Raw genomic sequence first — 21,130 nt, 5'->3', positions numbered from 1 at the left:
TGTAGTATATTTCATGCTTGTGTTTATCTGTTTTAAGGAAAACAGTAAAGCCATATGCACACGCACACACACACACACACACACACACACACACACACACACAGAGAGAGAGAGAGAGAGAGAGAGAGAGAGAGAGAGAGAGAGAGAGAGAGAGAGAGAGAGAGAGAGAGAGAGAGAGAGAGAGAGAGAGAGAATCAGAGACATAGAGAAACAGAGACAGAGAGAGAAAGAGAGACAGAGAGAAAGAGAGAGAGACAGAGACAGAGAGAGAAAGAAAGACAGAGACAAAGAGACAGAGAGATTCATCCAAATGCATGTTCTCTGCCTGTTCTCTTAGAGGGGCAGTAGGTGAATTTCCTATATAAATGAGATGCTGATCTACTTCTTCTCAGCTTGTCTAAGTTCTCTTCCTGGCCATTGCACTCTATTTCCAAGCCTGGGACTATTTAAAGATTTTAGGAGGCAGGAATCATCTTCTCATCTGCATATATTCAGTGATCAGCATAGGGCAGGAGCAAATTCCACTCCTTGTGTCCTCTTTACCTAGGGACGATCTGTAGCCCTATCCTGAAAGTGGGGAAGGCATGACCATGGTAGATAGTTCCATGGTTTGTGATGAATTTCCTTGAGCCGTATTTGGAGCTAGCTATTAAGAATACCTTGCAAGCTGAGTGTGATGGCGTACTCCTTTAATCCCAGCACTCAGGGAGGCAGAGGCAGTCCTCTGTGAGTTCAAGGCCAGCCTGGTCTACAAAGTAAGTACAGGACAGCCAAGGCTACAGAGAAACAAAACAAAACAACAAAACAATAACAGCAACAACAAAAAGTAATTTGCAAGTTAAATTTCCAGAATGATTTGGCACTGTGTGTGGAGTCCTGAAGCCAATCCACACTGCTTCACATGCAAAGAAACAGTGGCAGGGGCAAGCCTGAGAAGGCTCTGGGAGGGTCACTTGCCAGGGACCCAAAATGGGATCTGACATCTTAGAAAGGCCCAGTGCCCCCCGCCCCCACCCCTGTTGTCCAGTGTCTCCCCTACCCCCGTCTTTGTGTCTAGATTCCTCTCCTCACTTGCTGTGGCATAGTTCTCAATTGGACTCCATATTACCTGGGGAGCTCAGGCCCAACAGAGCTTTCACCAAACATCTAGACTCAATAATGTGGGACCAAGGCTGAGACCCATCAGTGGAGACAGGAGGAGGGACAGCTTCTTGCTTTCACCAACAGCCTGTGGAATTTCACTAAAGTTTTAGGGATCTCCATTCATGCAAAACAAGATCCTTGGCCATGCTCCAGAAAAGAATTTCATGGCCATAGGACTGGAGAGATAGCTCAGTGGGTAACATGCATGCCGGGCAAGCAGTGTAAGAATGGAGACTTGAGTTGGATCCCCAGCACTTGTGTGAAAAAGCCAGGCACAATGGCACAGGCTTGTCATCCAAGCACTGAGCAAGAGCAAACAGGAGATTTCTGGGCTTCCTGGCCAGTGAGCTTCATCTGCTTGACAAGTCTCAGGCCAATGAGAGACCTTGCCTCACAAAACAAGGAGGAGGGTCTCTTAGTATAATACTCACGGTTGACCTCTAGCCTTCACATGTATGTACATGCACCTGCACACACACACACACATACACACAATTCAGAGATCCTTTTAGAAATAGTAACATTTTAAACAGGTTTTCAAAATAAAGGTTAATAGAAAGAGAAGCCCTTGGGACATGAGTGCGGACTTCCCAGAGAGTCTTTCTTCATTGTCTTTACAATAGTCATAAGGAGAATTTTGGAGAGTTTTGAAAGATTGCTACAGTCTTTGACTGAGATGACAGGGTGGTTCTTGAGGCTTCTGATGGATGGCAATTTATAAGATAAAACTCTGAGAGTATGGTGGTGCATTCCTTTAAAACTTGGGAGGCAGAGGCAGGCAGATCTCTTTGAGTTCCAGGATAGCCAAGATCACACAGAAAAACTCTGTCTCGAAAAACAAGACAAAACATCCATCTAGAGCACAGGGAGGTAGTGCAGTGGGCTATTTCCACTGTAAGCAGAGCTAATAGTCTTTATTGTAAGACTCCAAGGAAATATATGGAAGAGGAGCAAACCCCTGCCCAAAGTTACCCACTGTCAGGCCTTAAGCCTGCTTTATTGCTATTTTAACATTCTTTGATCCTTTTAGTAAATTTGTGATCCACCCCAGAGTTGAGGACTGAACACAACGCCTTGTCTTAGTAGGCATTAACTCTATAGACCCTATTTTAACATTCTTGCTTGAAAATATTTCTATATAAAAGAAATGTCTCTGCGTTAGCAACTGTCACAACGATATTGGTCATAGTGCCTAGGTCTTTGATTCTCTGCTGGCAAGGAGCTCTTTAACAAGACTCCAGCAGGAAGCTTTTTCTTCTCAAGACCCAGGACTTCCTGTCCTGCCTCAGACCCACAAAGCGTGAGATAGGTCTGCTCTTTATGGTAGGGACCCTGCCAGTTTTTAGATGGTTCCAAAGTTTCTCTCACTAGGATGCTCACGGTACCTGCTTCTGCTTTTGTTTAAGAGCATTTTTACTGATTACATCCACTGAGTCCAAATTCTTAGAAGGCATTGAGTGTCCTATACCTCTGTGTAAATGAGGAAGTTGTGACTGTCTGACTGCTTTCCCATTCTTTATAAAATACCTATTTTTCTCTTATTACTTTGAAACCAAATATGAAAAATGGAAGACACTAAGGCTATGGTCTGTTTTCCATACTATGAACATGGTCTATTAGTTGCCTTTTTAGCCTTTGCTTCCCCAGACCCAACACAATGTGATAGGACATTCCAAATTTGTCTTTTCAATAAATTATACCTTTTCACATTAAGTCAAAATGCTAAATAGTGCTAGCCATTTAATGAGAAAAGGTAAAACTGCATCAAATCATGATCAGTGGCAACATTGCAATAAAACAGTATGCAAAACATCCTTCGATACCGTAAAGTATGAAACTAAAATTGAGATGACATCTGATCAGTGCCACATGTACAGGGGTTAGCAGTGAGGGGACAGCTCCTGGTTTTTAAATCATAAATCTTCTCTAACTTGAATTATTATCCTGTTTTCTGTTCCTACAGCAAAATACCTGAGGCTGGATATATAATAAGGAAGTTTACTTAGCTCACAGTTAGCAGTGAGGGGACAGAGACACAGCTCTACATTGTCACCCCCCAGCAGCCCAGGGAGCTTAGGGACCATAACTCAGGTCAGAGTGGGATTCACGGCTTCAACAATAAAAAGGAGAGTTGAATAAAGGGGTTCCTGAGATACTTTGGGTAGAATTATAATCTGATAAGAGGGTAAAATCAGGAGGCATTATAGTTGTACAGGGGCTTAGGACATGTCCTTTTCTTTTAAATAGAGTTTTTGGTGGGATTACTAATAATACTATAGGCGTACATCTGGGATAGGAGAAATACCTCAAACAGTTCTTAATCATGTTGAAATTCTTGCTTCTTTGCTGGCAAGAGGCTTCAACTGGGTTCCAAGGTAAGAGGCTCTTCTCTTCCAATGCCCCATTTTGCCTCTGTGTTTCTGCTGTGCCACAGTGCCACTGTACCACAGTGGTGGGAATACATACAAGATGGTTATTTGGTGACATGGATGCCAGAGGCCACAAGTCACACTTATGGGAATTAAGTCCTTCCAGAGGACAAGCTTTGATGTTCCAAAGGTAGTGTTCCCAATAACTTAATCACCTGGCACAAAACTCCATCTCTAACAGGTTTCCCTCACATCCCACTGCCCCACTGAGGACCTGTGGCTTGCACATATCAATCTGTGGAAGTTGCACTCATGGGACATTATCATAGTCATTTAGTGAACTTGCTTAAGCAGAAGTTTCTGGTTCTCAAGTAGGTCCAAGGTCCAGAGTCTCTGAGAAGGATGCTGAGCACCCGTGGTCTTTATAAGTACCCTGGATGTTAACCAGGATAAACCTTGTGTTGGAAATGCCCACCTTGTATGAAAGCAGGTTTCTGGGGGCAACAAGAGACCAGAGAAGCAACTTTATTGGTGGGAGGGCAGATCTGAGAGTGTGGCCCTGTTTTATAAGAGCCTAGAAATCCTGCACAGGAAGAAGTCCTGGAAGGCTCTCAAGGGTGAATGAAGAGTTTTACACGGGTTAATGATGAAGTTCCATACCTCAGATCTGTCCTCTCTGTATGGAGAAGCCATTAGACATTCAGACCAATCACTTGACTGATTGCTCACCATGGTGGCAAAAACACAAGAGAGGCAAGGAACTGGCGACTCCGGCCCTACTGAAGGGGGTTGTCTGCATAGCCACTAGCATCTCAGCTAGCTGGTCAGCAATTAAGCATTCTCTCCATGGCTGAACACTATTCTTCTTTGGGGTGGTCAGGTTGAACATCCGGCGAATTGGGTTCATCATTGCCGGCTTAACGTACTTTCTGCGAGGTTGTCTGGGTGAAGATGAATGCTCCAAAGAGGAGTTTTATAACACTGGGCCCTGTTGAGCCCTGCTGTGACGTTTGATTTAATGCTTGCCAAAAGCAGTCTCCCGTTGAACATCTTTCAGCAATGAAAACGTAATTGTTAGCTGGGCTTACAAACTGGGAGTAGAATTCTGAAGACAGGGGAATAACTCACCGGACGCACACAGGCTGGTAATGAGATTAGAGGCTCAAGCCTCAACCATCACACGGGGTAGAATGCATATTAAAATGCCTTCTTATAGCCCTCAGGAAGCTGGGGACAGGCTCCTAGGACCGCCAGGTAGCTGTTATGCAAATACAGTGGGTATGTATTCATAGCAAACAATCTTTAGAGTTCTCTTTTCCTGAGAGAAAATGGTTTGGAATTGCCCCCTAGAGAGGTCCCTTCACCTTCCCTCCAGTCCAGGGTGGCTCTGCTGAATACAGAAGGGCTGAGCCCCCCAAGTCTCTGAGCACGGAGGCTCTGAAATGCAACTTAACAGCAGTGATCAAGAGCAAGGGAGGGAGAGGACTGAGCCAGCTATTTTCTTCTTTATCCCTTGTTGTTAGGCCTGGTTTCTCTCGCCACATTGTTTGAGTTGATTGTATTTTTGTATCTTCACCTTCCTTGCAGATACAATGCTCTGGACTGCTTAGAATGGTTAGCATATTTGTGATTAGCATATTTATGATTTGCATATTTCAACAGAAACTCGGACAGTAGAAGTATGCAACTCAATGATAATACTTTTTATCAGAGGGATGAAATTGGAAGTTTGGGACACTTGTATATATATCCGTAGCTTCTTCTTTTGATGGCTTGTTTTTTTTCTTTATAGGGTACAGAATGAGTAAAATCCAGGACAAGGAATCTGTAAGTGAATTTTCTAAAAAGGAAGGACAGGAGAGCTCTCCCTTGACAAATCCAATATGCCATTTAAAATGCATTAGAAAAGCTTCGCATGAACTGAGCCTCGGATCGTGCATTTGGTCTGAACGTGACTTTCAGAGCGGATGGGGAAGTAGGGGAAGAAGTAAACTGCCAGCCTAGGAGCAGGCATCAGTGATACAGCGCGTGCTCCACGTCTGTAGGGAGGGGCCTCGCTTGGTTCCATCCCCAGCACCATTATAACAATAGAGTGAAAAAAGTAAAATGACTAGCATGCCATGTGGGGAGAATCCTAGCCTTGCTCCCCAGGGAGCATCCTATAGAAAAGCACACACAGAGCATGGTTGCGCTCTGAAGAGCTCACTTTGGTTACAGTTTGGGCTGTGGGGACTGTTGCTCCTGTTATACTACAAACTTCTTCTTCGACTTTGAAAATGCAGCCACAGTGGAACTAAAATCTGAGATGTAAACTCATTGGAGATGCCAGATGAGCAGCTTCTGGAATGTCATCTTCCCATGCCTGTGGTATCTGACAACTGAGAAATGCATGCTGTCCCAGGCTAGTGTGGTAGTTAGACAGCTTTCCTTAGCTACCACATACGCTGGATACAATCACCTTATAAAGAAGGGTTTAGTTTGGCTCATGGCTTTGTAGTTTCCAAACCATGAGACTAACTGGTCCTTCCTGTTGGTTTGAACTTGTGGTGAGACAGTACATCAAGGGAGAAATGGATGGTGGGGCAAAACCCCTCACCTCCAATCCCCCTTGACAGCACATCTTCAGTGACACAAATACCTTCCACTAGGTGTCATCTTTTAAAGGTCCACAACCTCTGAGCTGGTTAGTTTTTTTGTCAGCTTGACACAAGCTAGCATCACATAGGAAGAGGCACCCTGAATTGAGACAATGCTTCCATCACATTGACTTGTAGGCAAGTGTGTGGGACATTTTCTTAATAATTGGTGTGGGAGGGCCAGCCCGCTGTGGGTGGGGCCACCCTGGGCTGGTGGTCCTGGGGCTGAGAAAGCCATGGGAGCAAGCAGTAAGCAGCACTCCTCGACGGCTTCTGTATCAGTTCCTGCCTCCAGCTTCCTGCTCCGACTTTCCTTAATGATGGACTACAACTATAAGCTAAAACAAACCTTTTCCTTATCACGTTGCTATGGGTCATGGTGTTTACCACAGTAATAGAAAGCTAACTAGGTCAGACAACTTCTCAAAAGTGCCACATTGGGCAACAAGCCCTTGTGACATGGGCCCATAGAAGACGGTCTGGATCCAAATGACAGCAACTAAAACATCCAAACTTTAAAACAACAAGCGATCACCTTGTTTCTCATCAGAGTACTTGACTGCTTATCTTTCATTAAGATGTAGCCAACATCACTGAGTATTTCTCTTCTAAATGGGCGCTGTACTTTATGCTTTGCCATATGGAAATAAAAAGACATGCTGAGTGAATAAATGGACAGTAGTGAAGGGTGAGAAAAACACGTGGGCAAAGAAACTTTTAGTGAGCAGAAAAATAGTTCTGGGTGAATATGGGTTTGAGAAAGATTAAATGCAAGAACGGATCATTTTATACATGTAAAAAATTGCCTAATATCAAAAAATATATCCATCGACTGGAGTTTTACATGTGAATTTATAATCGTCAAACTGGGAAAAAAGGGGGGGCACTTCTCTCAAAATCACCAATAAAATCACAGCGGCTTTTAGGAGTTTCACTTCCCCAGGAAATGCAATATTCATACCGTGTTACACAGAAACCTTTTAGAAGTTAGTTTCCAGCCATCTGGTTGTTCCACTGAGGAACCAAGTACTGTCTCAGGAGAGAACAAGAGTGCTCCCCACAGCCAGGTTCAGTGGCACACGCTGTAATCCCAGCACTTGGGAGGCAGAGGCAAGTGGATCTCTGTGACTTTGAAGGCAGCCTGGTCAACAAAGCATGTCCAGGACAGCCAAAGCTACACAGAGAAACTCTGTCTCAAACAACAAAACAAAACAAATGCTCCCACACCTACACCCCCATCTCCTCACCCAAACCAAGACACCCGTGTCCTTCATTTGACATGATCAATTCTAAAAGTGTGCTTGCTTTGAAACCTCAGACTGTTTCACGCAGCTCAGAATCAATACCATGAGTAGGAAAATTGTACCTGTTAAAAAATAATTACCTTGTGAGGCAGAAGGCAGGAGGACGCCTTTGAGAAGATCTGATACTGAGGAAATGGTTATTATCTCCATATTGAAATGTATTTACTCTATGTTTATAAGAAACAGCTAAACAGCATCAAGAACAGCTGAGAGGATACCAATAATCCTGTTTGCTTTCCCGGTGTGCGAGTCCAGTTTGAAGAAGGGCATTCCCAGAATTGGTGTCATTTTCCCCTGGCCTGTCACCCATCCTCATCTCTCCTACTTCACGAACTGACCTGAACAGCAGCAGTAACAGGGAAGTAAAATCAGCCCGGTATGCTCATTGTCTGCACTGTGTTAATGTCTGCTATGTTAATCCATCATTTGGCAGCTACTTTTAACCCTTCTTGGAACGAAGTAGTTAAAGACGTGGAGGACCCTCCCTATCCACCAGCTCCACATGCCTGATTCAACCAACACACAATCTTCTTGTCTTTAGTCCTTAAGCAATACTGTGTGATGACTATCCATGTGATGCTACAAGTCCCTTAGAGGTGATTTACATTATATGGGGTTGGAGAGAGCATGGTGGTGCAGTGAGCTCCCAGAGGCTAAGAGGAGATAGCAAGACCAAAGCCAGTCTGGGCAATTTAGCAAGCAGCTGTCCTGAAATAAATAGAAAAGGACTGGCTGGGGTTTTGCCTTGGTGACAGAGTATTTGTGTACTGTGCACAAGGCTCTGGGTTCCATGCCTGTAAAATAAAATAAGAAGACTAAAATAGCTGGGCAGTGGTGGCACACGCCTTTAATCCCAGCACTTGGGAGGCAGAGGCAGGTGGATTGCTGTGAGTCCAAGGCCAGCCTGGTCTGCAACGTGAGTCCAGGATAGCCAAAGCTACACAGAGAAACCCTGTCTCGAAAAACAACAAACAGAAAAAAAGAAAAGAAGAAGAAGAAAATAAAGTCTATGAGTTTCTATGCCTAGGCCCCATGGAAGAACTGCCATTTTACAGAAGGTTGGTCTCCTTGGAATCAGTCACCTGGCAGCACCGGGGCGACTGTAGCACTCTATGAAGGTATATCTTTAGAAAATTTAATGGTTCTTTGAATGTGGGATTCTCAGTCATTGAAACTGAAACACTCTCCTTTCCACTTTTTTTTTTCCTTGATTGAAAAATACTGCCTACATGTTAGGACCCGTTTCCCTGAAAGTGGAGGAAAATTAATCATCAAGAACTATTATCATCAAGGATAAAATTACATAAAGGCCTCTGAAGACCAGACAGGGCTTAAGCCACACACAGGTGTGGTTTTGAGTAAGACACTGCGGAGAGGACAGGAGCCCCAGCTGTTTGCCAGCACAGGCCCACATGGCCACCCTGGGTCTACCAGCTATTTCACTCGATTTTCAGCAATACCGTCTTTCGATGTGGTAGGAAGGGGCTGTGTGGACTCTTCGAGGCAGTGCTCACATTCTATCTGCCTTTCAGGAGCAGCCAACTGGTGAGCCAAGAGAACAATTTCACTTACTGTCAGACGGGGATTTGCTGATGCTGAGCTTAGGGTGGGGTTCTAGAAGAAGTATAATTAGAATCCAAAGTGATGCCAGTTTAAAATAGGTTATTAGCAGAGAGCAGTCTGCAGTTGCTTAGCTCCTAAACTATGGCACCAGAACTAGCATTGATCTTCTAGACTATGTGTTTTGTAGTGGGACAAGAGAGTAGTGGCAGTGGATAACACTGGGCATAGACTTCTCAGTCACGTGCTCACACATATGCACATGTGTATATATGCACATATGCACACGTATAAACACACACACACACTTGCACGCATGCATGTATGTACACACACTTGCATACATGTACACACATGTACACATATACAGGCATACCCACATTTCTCACTGGAGGTCCAATATAAACATTATAAGCAGTTAACTTTCTGTTGATAAGTAGGAAATGGATGTGCTAGTTATTGGGTTTTATTCAGTTATTGATCCACATTGGCTCTTTAGTGGCCTCTCCTCATTATTTATTTATGTATTTTTTTTTTAAATCTTAGCCTAAAACCTCTGTTCAGCAGTACGGAGGACAGACCTTTGCCCTCCCTACCCATGGCCAGGTTATTTTGAAGGTTCAAATTCGGAAGCCCCTGGGAAGGGACTCTTCTATTACTTACCTGTCTGGGTGACTGTTAGGACAATTCATCACAACACTAGCACAAGCATGCTTTTCTTAGGGTGTTATTGCTGTGGGAGACACTGTGACTACAGCAACTATTACAAAAGACAAAAATTTCATTGGGGTTGGCTTGCAGTTTTAGAGGTTTAATCCATTATTATCCTGGCAGCACGTTGGCAGACATGGTGCTGGAGAAGGAGCTGAGAGTGCTACATCGGGCAGCAGGAGACTGTGTGCCACACTAGGTGTAGCTTGGGCATAGGAGATCTCAAAGCCCACCTCCACAGTGACACACTTCCTCCAGCAAGGCCATGCCTAATAGTGGCACTCCCTACGGAACAAGCATTCAAACACATGAATCACAGGGGTGTGGGGGTGGGGAAGATACGTATTCAAACCACTACAATGTTAATACTGTGATACTAACCTCTGAATCAAATCTCTGGCAAGTGTTCCAGGCCAGGAGCCCTTTCCTGGGTTTGGTTCACCAAATGCTTTCTGCCAGGCTGACTTCACATCTATTAGGGAAGGTATAAATAGTTGCAACACCAACATTAGCAGACAACTGGCAATTAGCTGGAATGTTCTGGATTCAAGACAACTAAAGTGACATGAAAATAAATACACAGGCCAAATAGAAAGGAGAAAAGGCAAAATTGGAGCCTTTAGTGCTATAGGCACACCTGCACTGAGCAAATCTGGGTGTGAGTGTTAAGTGCCATAGTTCCTACCCAGTTGCCTACAGTTTTGCATTTTTCAGTTTCACTTGTCCATAATTAGCTATGCATCTAAACATAATGCATTGAAAAATTCAGAAGCAAAACCCCACAAGTTTTAAATTGCATGCCATTCTGAGTAGCAGGTGATTCTCACACCATGCAGCCTAGGGTGAACTCTTCCTTTGTTTAGTGTATCTATGCTGTGTAAGCTGCACACCCATTAGTCAGTCACTCAGGAGCCCTCTACATCATCAGACCAACTTTAGAGGATTCGCAGTGCTGTGCTCAGTAATTCTTATTTCTTTAGAAATGTCCCAAAGTCACAAGAGTAGTGGCGCCAGCAACTTTATCACAATATGTTCTTATACTTGATTTTGTTTATTATAATAACGTTGTTAATCTCTTACTGTGTCTAATTTATAACTTAAGCCTCATCATAGGTAAGTATGTATAGGAAAAATACAGCATATACAGGGTTGAATACTACTCATGGATTCAGGTTACCATTGGGAGTCTTGGACTGTATTTCCTGGAGATAATGGGGGGATTACTATACACCCAGAAGCCAAAAAGGAAATCACTATCACTTACATTAAAATGAAGCATCACCCAGAACTCTAAAGTCCTCTTGAACTGTATGTAGTAAGATCTTCAAATATTGTGTTGTTATGACTGCCCCCCCCATTTTCTTCAAAAATAGGAAAACCATCATCAAGAACACAAAGAAAAATAAACCTAAGCCCCCCCCCCCCAGACTGTAATAGTGTGCTTGAGATTCCCAAGGGATGGTCACAGGAGAATAGGAAATGAAAGGCCTACGCCCCTAGTGTGTGCAGCAGGGAACTTGGTGTCTTCGAGGTGGGTAAAAAGGGACTTGAGAAAGAAGTGGGCACCTAAGAACGGCCTATGACCTCTCCTGAATGCTTAGGTGAATATCTCCTTGGGCATTTAGGTATAGAAAGCAATAAGCGAGACTCAATTTGCTAAGGAACCTTGGGCCTATTGATAAGTCCTATATGTCTTAAATGTTAGCTTTCCAGGAGTACAGAGGCTTTCAATATGGCAGGCACATCATCTTTACCTTGTGAATAGCTCCAGGATGTTGTCCTGCATGCTCTATGGATGTTCTAGGAAATTGCCTCTCATGATCCACAAACACTCTGTGAAGCTGTCTCACACATTCTATAAATAAATACATTGCGGAGTTCCTTACATATTCTGTGAATGCTCCAAGGCTGTCTCAAAGGCTATGTGAAACTACCGGCTCATAACGCTGTCAGCTTTTATTATTTACAAGATGGTGTTGACCTTCTTCCTTGACCCTTGAATCTACGAAGAGTGAGAATAACTTTAATGTGCTCTGTAAAAGCACAGGTCACTCCAGGGTTTACAGAATCTGAGCCTTTTGTATTTATTTTCTTAGTGACTGCTGGGAAAAGGCCAATTCAAGCATTGACTTTAGATTTGAGCTTCTTAGGGGGCTCATAGGGGTATCTGGGTAGAGGTGGTCATCCTACCTGCGGGCAGGAGGTATTCTCACAAGCTCCATCCTAGCACAGATGGAAGGACAGATCTTTGCTCTCTGAAATACATTAGCCATGTCCTATGACAATATCAGGAGAATACAGGTTCTAAGGCCAGAAAGCCCTATGCTTTTCTTCCCTCCTCTTGATGTATAATGCATCAATTTGAAGCCATGCTTAGAATATTGTAAGAAGCAGAAGTATGTTATTTTTCCTCTCCAGATTTTTCTTGTGACATTTTTCATTTAGTCAGAAAAATTGAAAGAATAGTCTGACAAAAATCTGAACTGATTCTCTTAGATATAACAATTTTTAACATTTTGTGACATTTCCTTCATATATTTGCTACCTGTATGTATATATTTATTATGCTTATATACCTATATGTACTATTATATCTTAATGATTATAGAGTAATTTAGTCAGTTTTCTTTTTTAACCATAAAAACAAAAGCACATACACACATACATATATATGCACAATAAACATGTGTAAGAAAATAAAACAAACTATAAAATATGATATAATATTCCATTTATATTAAAGTAATTTCCCAGTAATCCCATAATTATTTTTATGCTTATGATATAAGTTTCTTTTTACAAAGTAGGAGTAGGAGTGAATTATTGACACTTGGGTCATTCCTGCTGCTGCTAGATTTAAGGGCATTCTAATATCCAAATGATCATTTGTACCCCTAATCTCAGTTACTCTGAAGCATATTCTATTTTTATAACAAAGTTAACTTGGTTGGACCTCTAGAAATCCATGCTGGCTATTCCCTTTTGTGTATAAACACACAACAATTAGTAAACACAAATATGAGATTTTCTCAGTTCTGATCCCCATGGCAACCGTGGGGCAGGCAACTGCCTGTCTGTCCTGACTGTCCCAGCACTCATGCATTAAGGACGCTCCTGGTCTACTGGGACCTTTGGTGACAGATTCTTCTTGCCCAGTCACTACACAAAGCAGCTCCTCAGATGTGAGGTCGATCAGATATGAGTCTGAGTCTCCCATATTTACTTTCTTAGTGACTGTAGGAGAAAGGTAGATTCTAGCACTGATTTTATATTTGAGCTTCTTAGGAGGCTCAAATCTGTAGGATGGATTTTTATGTGACATCCATCCTGCAAACTTCAATGCATGGCTGCCATATTTTTAGAAACACAAAGAGGTAATCTCAGTCAACAAAGAAAATCCCCATCCTCTGCTCCTGACTTCACCCATCTAATATGTCCCGGATGCAGCCATGTAACATATCAGGAAGAGCTCCTTCTTCCACAGGGTCTATGCACTATCTAAAAGCTAAATTAGACATGTACATGTCATGTGTTTCAAAGAAATATAGCTTGAATGTATCCCCTGCCCCTCCCCCCACCCCAAATGCTTATTTGTTGAAAACTTAGTTCCCTCATACATATGCTAATAGAATTTGATGAATGGGGCCCAGGGAAGAGATCTGTATCAGATAATGAAGGTAGGCCCTGTGATGGCTTCTGTGCTTAGTAAGAGGGAGCAAGGCTAGAGCTTGTTTGTTCTCTCTTCCTTGCGACACCATCTATCATGTCATGATGCAGCAGGAGGGCCCTTGCCAGTTGCCAACCGCACTGTTGGACTTCCAGCCTCTACAATGATGTGAAATGGCCTTTTGTTCCTTATAAAGTACCTAGTGTCAAGTATTGTGTTACAACAGACAAAGTCACACAGTACATAGAAGGGTAACGGGCAAAAGCGTAGCCCCCTGGGAGGCACTCAAGGGTGACGTTCTGAAGAAGTGCTAGATTTGATCTCTAATAAGGGAGGGAGGCTTTTGAGGACCTAGGGAACAGTACCATCCCTGGAGTAACTGCTGAACCTTAGTTGAGTGTAGCTACAGAAGAATGGACCACGAGAGTTTGAAAGGGTCCTGCAATGGGATGCAAGGCAGGGATGACAACAGGACAGGGTAATGAATGTGGACCATGAAGAGATCTGGAAGCCAGGTTAAGTTTTCAAATTTACTTCTGACACAGGAAGCCCCTGGAGGGAAGCCACTGCACATCCTCCATGAGCAAGTGGATGCACTTCCGTGAGCTATTTATCTGTGCAACAGCTTTGTTTGTTTGTTTGTTTTTCGAGACAGCGTTTCTCTGAATAGCCCTGGTTGCCCTGGACTTGCTTTGTAGACCAGGCTGGCCCCAAACTCACAGCGATCTGCCTGCCTCTGCCTCCTGAGTGCTGGGATTAAAGGTGTGCCCAGCTCGTAACAACTTTTCTTAGCTCCTTAGTTTTTCTACATTTTACTAAGCCTCAAATCCTAATTTATGCACATTTTATTGTACATCAGTGTGGGCAAGTTATTTTAGATCATTTGGGAGCATCAAATATATCTGTACTATGTTTCTATATCCACATTTCTATTCCTCTATCAACTTACATGGTTAAAAAAATGTAAAGTTGTATTAATTGTTTTACACAAATTTTGCTGTTTAATGAGTCATTCATTAGCTCAAAACAGGTAAGAATGACATCCAGACACGAGAACTTCAGCTCCGTAAGGAACTGCTGAACCCTGCTAGGAAGGGTGATGCCTGAATTTACCTAACCTCACGAAACACAGGCAATCCCAGCAGCAACATCAGGAACCAGCATGACGTCACTGTCTCCAGTCACAGTGTTGATCCATAAACATTTCCAGTTTGACCCTGAGACGTTCCTTATTTTCCCTACAGTTTCCACAAACAGATTTAATAGCTTACCTGCTCAAGACAGAGCTCTGGAGGCCCATGGAAAGTGGGTCAAGTAGGCGCTTCCCCCAGTAAGAAACATGAACCCCAAAGATAACACTCCTGTGCTTCTGCCAGTGTGGGATAGGTTAAAGTGGGTGGGGGAAGGGATACCAAGGCTCCATGACCACAGGCTACTGAATGGTTTCACAGGTTAGATATTAGAAGTGTAAAACTCCAAGCATCCCTTCCCCTTGGGGTTACTTGCAGCTGCAAATAGTCTTACACACTCTTGGATCTTTGGGCCTCCTGCATGCCAAGCAAGCACCTTATTCTTGACTTTTTTTTTTATTAATTTATTCAGATTACATCTCAGTTGTTATTCCATCACTTCTATCCTCCCATTCCTACCTCCCTTCTGCTTTCACCCTATTCCCCTCCCCTAGGTCTAAGACCAAGGGGGAATTCCTCCCTCACTATATGGTCATAGGCTATCAAGTCTCATCCTGGTAGCCTGCTTATTCTTTCTTTGAGTGCCACCAGGCCTCCTCACCAAGGGAAGGTGGTCAAATATGGGGCACCAGAGTTCATGTCAGAGTCAGTCCCCGCTCTCCACATAACTGTGAAGAATGTCCTGTCCATTGCCCAGATCAGAGTAGGGGTTCGGTGTTTACTATTGTATTGTCCTTGGTTAGTGCAATAGTTTGAGCAGACTGACACCCACACCCCGGGCCCTGATCCACCTGTCATGATGCTCTTCTTGTAGGTTTCTGGGAGCATCTGGGCCCTTCCATTTCCCCATTCTTCTATATTTCTCTTACCTAGAGTCCCAGTAGGATGCCCTTACATCTATCCCAATCTCCGGGTAAGTGAAGACTCTTTGAGCTATGTACTCTCACTTGCTAACTGATGCAGAGTTACGATTGGTGTTGACAAAGTTGTCTGTGTTGGTTTTGAACTCACTCCAGCTCAGGTGGGCCTTAAACCTTTACCTTCCCTCCTCAATCTCCTGAGTAGCTGGGAGTGTTGGCTTGAGCTACCAAGCCTGGCTAGTTTCACACAAACTTGAGTTTTCTTTGGAGTTTAGGAATCTCAGTGTCCAAGAGTGGTGACTTATGTACAAATCTTCACCAAAGCCAGATAATACAGTCAGACCTTTATATCCATGGGTACAAACAACCACAGATACCAAAAAAAAAAAAAAAAAAAAAAGTGTTTGTACTGAGTATTTACAGATATTTTTCTTGTAATTATTTCTAAACACTATGTACACTTATTTAAATATTACACTGTGCCTTATTATAAGTCATTTAAACGTGATTTAAAGCATATGGGAGAATTGTATGGATGCTATGCATACATTATACCATTTGGTTAAAGGAATCTGAGTATCTTTGGGTTTTAGTTTGCCGTCTGTCGCTGTGATAAACACTGTGACCAAAGGCAACTTGGGCAGGAGTTGATTTCAGCTTACAGTTGTGATGCACCATGAAGAGAGATCAGAGCAGGAACCAAAGCAGGCATCATTCCCCATGGTTTGTTCAACCTGCTTTCTCTGTGTAACCGAGGACCACCTGCCCAGGGGTGGTACCACACATGGTGCGTTCTCTATGTAACCGAGGACCACCTGCCCAGGGGTGGTACCACACATGGTGCTTTCTCTATGTAACCCAGGACCACCTGCCCAGGGGTGGTACCACACATGGTGGCCTGGCCCCTTGCCCATCAATCATTAATCAAGAAAGGACCCATAGACTTGCCCACAGGCCAATCTCAATCGAGGTTCTCTCTTCCCTAAATGACTCTAGCTTGAATCAAGTTGAAAAAGCAAAGAAAAACAAAAGAAAAAAAACAAACAAAAAACAAACAAAAAACAAAAAACCTTAACTAGTATGAGGCATAGGAAAGGCTCCTAATAAAACAATTCTTCTCAAAACACTGTGTCGTGGCTGTATGGCTGTAGAAAGAGAAATGTAAGCCATTGTTTCATACTGATGGCTCCAATCCAATTGTGATCACGAGAACTTTACTTCCTTGGGTTTAGGTTTACTTTTCGCAGAAATTTTAAATTTTTCTTAACTATAATTCTCCTGAAAAATATGTAGGCCTGGCTGGCCTGGAATTCACGATGTAGAACAGGTTGACCTCAAACTCAGAGATCTGCTTGCTTCTTTCTCCTGAATGGTGAAATTAAAGGAATACACCACCATACCTGACCAACCCTAACTTTGTGTTTGTTTTATTATAGCATAGATAAATAAAAGTCTCAATAGGGTGAAAGTGAGAGGGAGGGAGGAATGGGAGGATACAAGTGATGGGATAACAATTGAGTTGTAATCTGAATAAATTAATAAAATTAAAATTAAATAAAAAAACAAAAGGGTCAAAATAAAAACAATCTATTTAAATTTATGCTAACACCCCTAAGGCAGCCAAAGGTGAAATCTGTGATCTAGGTCATGAGTAGATGTGGGACTCTCCTGAATAAGGTTGAGGTCTGACATCTCAGGTTAGCCATTTGTGCTCACTCTATGATGACCTAGGCCACCACCCCCCCCCCCCCCACCGAGCACTGAATGACAAGTGACCATGAACATTGTACTTTTTCAAAGTGGTTCAATATATAGGCCTCGCGTCTCCAATAAAACTGGAGGCAGACAATAGGTTGTGAAAATTTTCCCAATGTCCCGTTACTGGAAGAGGATGAGTAGCCAGACTGATTCTCTCTTCTCACTCAGTCCTTCGTGCCACTGGCTCACTCATTCAGCAGGTAGCCAGGGAGCATTTACCAGGTGACACAAACACGGACGATGTGGCTGAAGCAAGCCCTTATCCTTTTTCGCCTCATAAATCTGATGGCGACTTCACGGTGACTATAAACCAGCACAGGCTCCCCAGCATCCCCTGGCACCTTCCAGACCACGTGAGGCTCTGCCTTGGTCAGCCATGCTACCTACACAGAGCAGTTTATAGATGACCAATACACTCTGGCCCCGCCCCCTGGCCCCGCCCCCACCCCGCCCCGCCAGCAGTGCAGCTCAGGCTCCATTCAGGCACACTACATCACAATTTGCTTTGTATTAAAGTCACGGAAGAATCACAAGCCCGTTGAGTTTGAGAAGTGCTGGTGGGAAGAAGAGTGGGTAGGAAGCCATAGTTTAGGCAATGGCGGAAGGCCACTCCATGATGCCAGCTCTGAGTGGGGCCCTGGACATGAAGACACTTAGTGTTTTGGGACAGTGAAAGGAAGGGTCAATATTCTGGGGACTGGGGCCGATGAGGATAGTGGGTGAAGAGTCTGCATCGAGGACGTCCTCGGAGGTCCTTGTTTGGGGCTAGGTCTCTGCTCTGGAGGCTCCTACCCCTAGCTTCCTCCTCTGTCAAAGGGTAATGACCTCCTCCCTGAGCCCTTGGGCTGCTGAGGCCCATACAGGTCAGTGCCTGAAAACTGTTCCCAATCCTAGAGTCTCTGCTGTTGCGCAGTCTGTTGCCAAATATACAGGTCACCTAGGGTTAGCAGGAGGAAAGGCTCCCAACCTTTGTGTTTTCTTTCTCTTAACTCCGAAAGATAAGGGGGAAAAGGAAAAACTTGAAGAAAAAAGTAAAACAATCACAGAAGAAGTTACACTGGATATCCAAGCTCCCCTCCCAAAACACAGGCTTTGAATTTCATACAGACTTGTGCACAAGCCCGCTATTTACTCCTATGGATCGGATTGAAGTATCTGGTTCCAAAAGCTCCCCTGAGCAAAGCTCCGCCTTGGATACGACTCGGTAATTGTAAACTCGGCTTGGATGTGGGGCAGTTGACCCAGAGAGCTCCTGTTCGCTCTCCGTTTTCACATTCTATTATGTAGCTCCCAGCACCGAACCAGCCAATCAGCTCGACTTATAACCCGAAACCACTCCACATCCTGTGTGTGTCTGTTACCGACATTTATGTAACACAGGCCCTCAAAGGTGTTCACACCTGTTATCGTATGTATACCTTGTCACTGCCCTTCAAAGCAGCAGAGAGCTTTTGAATTCTTGCTTTAAATGCTCAATGTCGTTTGAGATGCTTTTCCAAAAGTTGCAGATTTTTGACTCATTTTGGGTTTCAGATTAGGGTTGGTTGGCCTGGTAATGTCTACGTGCATACCTGAAAATTCAAAAGGCTCCAAAATCAGAAAACACCTTTTGGTTCCAAGCATTGCCTTGGGGCCCGGAACCCACAGCTGCTGTGAGCTGATGTGTGCAGCAGCCATGTCCAGAAGGCAGCAATTCATGGCTGCTCCCCTCAAATCCCCACCCACCAACTTGTGTTCTTTCTGCCCCCCTTTTCTGTGGTGTTCTCTGAGTCTTAGATGGGGGAGACTGATAAGAATGAGCACTCACAGCTACTTACGCTTGGCACTTAGACCAATTATGAGTCTCTGCGCTAACCATGACCCACCGCAGAAAGAGAGATCTCTAACCAAAGTCTCCAGCTATGACCATAATACGTATAAGGCAATTTGACAACATGACCGTTTAGTGATATTACCTGTCCCAAGGCCTGTGATCTCCCCAATAACGAGCTTTTGGGCCAGGTTGATAGTACCCAGTCATGAAATCCCTACCTACAGTGCAACAGGTCTGACATGCTGCTCCCATACTCCTGATACAATCCACTGTCGTATTAGTGGGCACATCTTGCCTGGCAGGTTGGCATTGTTGCATTCAGAGTTGGAGTTGATTCATTTTTGCATCCATATAAGAGGTCCCTGTGCTTAGGAGTCAGTAGTTTATTCATTTCCCTCCGTACACATCTCTCAGTGTGCACACAGAGGCACTTTCCTAGAATTGGGAAACATACTCCCTGGAGGGGTTGTTGGGACATAAGCTATACATACGTTCAGTGTTTTTTAGCAAGTCCTGCTAGCGGCCTTCCAAAGGGTTTGTTTTAATGGACACATCAGTGTTGGTCTCTAAAAGTCCATGCTCCCTTTAGAAGCAAACACTTTGTTCTTGTCAAATTTATCATATTTTTAAAGGTTAGAAATACAGGTCCTAAATGTTTCTGTGGAATGCATATATACCAAAAATTATTCTACTCAATGATCAGTGTAAAATTGGGGGGGGGGGTTGATTCAAAGACTAAGTTAGAGACTAAGACAGAGAAAGTAAGAATTTATTTCAAAAAGAACAGGCACGGAGGGAACTTGGTGTTTATGCTTTTTCTGAGTGTGTGTGTGTGATGCCTGGGTTACTTGAATTACATTTGTGAGCCACCACTCCAGACCCATACAATCTTTTTTTCTTTCTATTTTTTTTTAAGTATTAAGATGAAGTATATAAAAGTGATTAATGTTCTCTAGGACATAAAAGATAATGTGTTCTAACCAGTGGCTTTCCAGCAGTGACTTGTTAGTCTGCCATCCACTTTTACTTCCAGATCTCTTTAAGCAAGTACTGTTAATACGAAAACACTTTCTTCAGCGCTCAGGAATGCCAGGCTCAAAGTGTAGGCCAGCCTCACCAAGCTAGGCTACTTGGGCAGCAGGGAACTGAAGACCTGATTGTTCCCAGCAAACCCTACCCTAAAGATGGGGTGTCTTGAAGAGAGGACTTCCGGAGGTCCCGGGGGATGTTGGGGGAAGCAGACAGCTTCAGAAGAGTCCAGCGAGGAGTGGGGACAGGTACAGGAGTACCTCAACAGGACTATTTGGTTAATGGGGGGGGGGGGGCACTTCTTTGCCCAGCGGGTTTCTGCAGTGACAACTGCGGTCTGAATATCCCCAGTCTCTACCCGGGGAAGGGAAGCAACGGACAGCAGCGTCAGTGACGTCCAGAGAAGGAACGCCTGTAGCCAGCTACTGTCTCCGCTTCACTTGGGGCTTTGGTGACTGTCTGGAGCCCTGTAAAAGGCTTAGTCTTTCTCCCCTGTTGTGGGCAGAACAGTATGCCTGGAACCAACTTACAACTCTTAATTCTAGACACTATTTTTCAGTTGGGAGCATTGTGGTGCATTCTTTCTCAGCGGGCAGTGGAACTCCCTAAGCGAGTCGCTCTCTCCAGAAAGACCCCAGGGGTGGCCGGTTGGACTCCTGGAAGCTCCTCCCGGTCTGAGCACCACAGAGTCTAGTCTTCCGGTCGGTCTGTCCCGCGGCGTTCCGGGCCTCCGCCAGGCTAAGGCACGACCGGAATGCGCGGGAGGACCTGGGGCGGAGACGCCGGTAACCGAGGGGACACGGGGCGGGCTTGCTTGTCTCCTGGCCCAGGCCAGCGCGGGGTCCAGCACCAGGCTCACTGCCCCGATTCCCGCGCAGTATGAGCCTGCGTCCCCGCCCAACGCGGCGCCGCCCTGGGACTCCGGACTCCAGCGACGTGTCGATCCCACCCCTGCGTGGGCCGGGCAGATCGCTCAACTCCGGGCTGGAGAATCTCTGGGATCCAGAGTAGGAAAGAGGAGAAAGTCTCCGAGCGCAGGCCCGCCCTGTTTAGCAGCCCGCAGGGAGGCGGCGCAGTGCGTGGAGCGCTC

This window comes from Acomys russatus, chromosome 3 (assembly GCF_903995435.1).
Source record: "Acomys russatus chromosome 3, mAcoRus1.1, whole genome shotgun sequence".
In the NCBI taxonomy this organism is placed as follows: domain Eukaryota; kingdom Metazoa; phylum Chordata; class Mammalia; order Rodentia; family Muridae; genus Acomys; species Acomys russatus.
The sequence above is the reverse complement of the archived record's forward strand: the minus strand, read 5'-3'. Positions refer to the sequence as shown.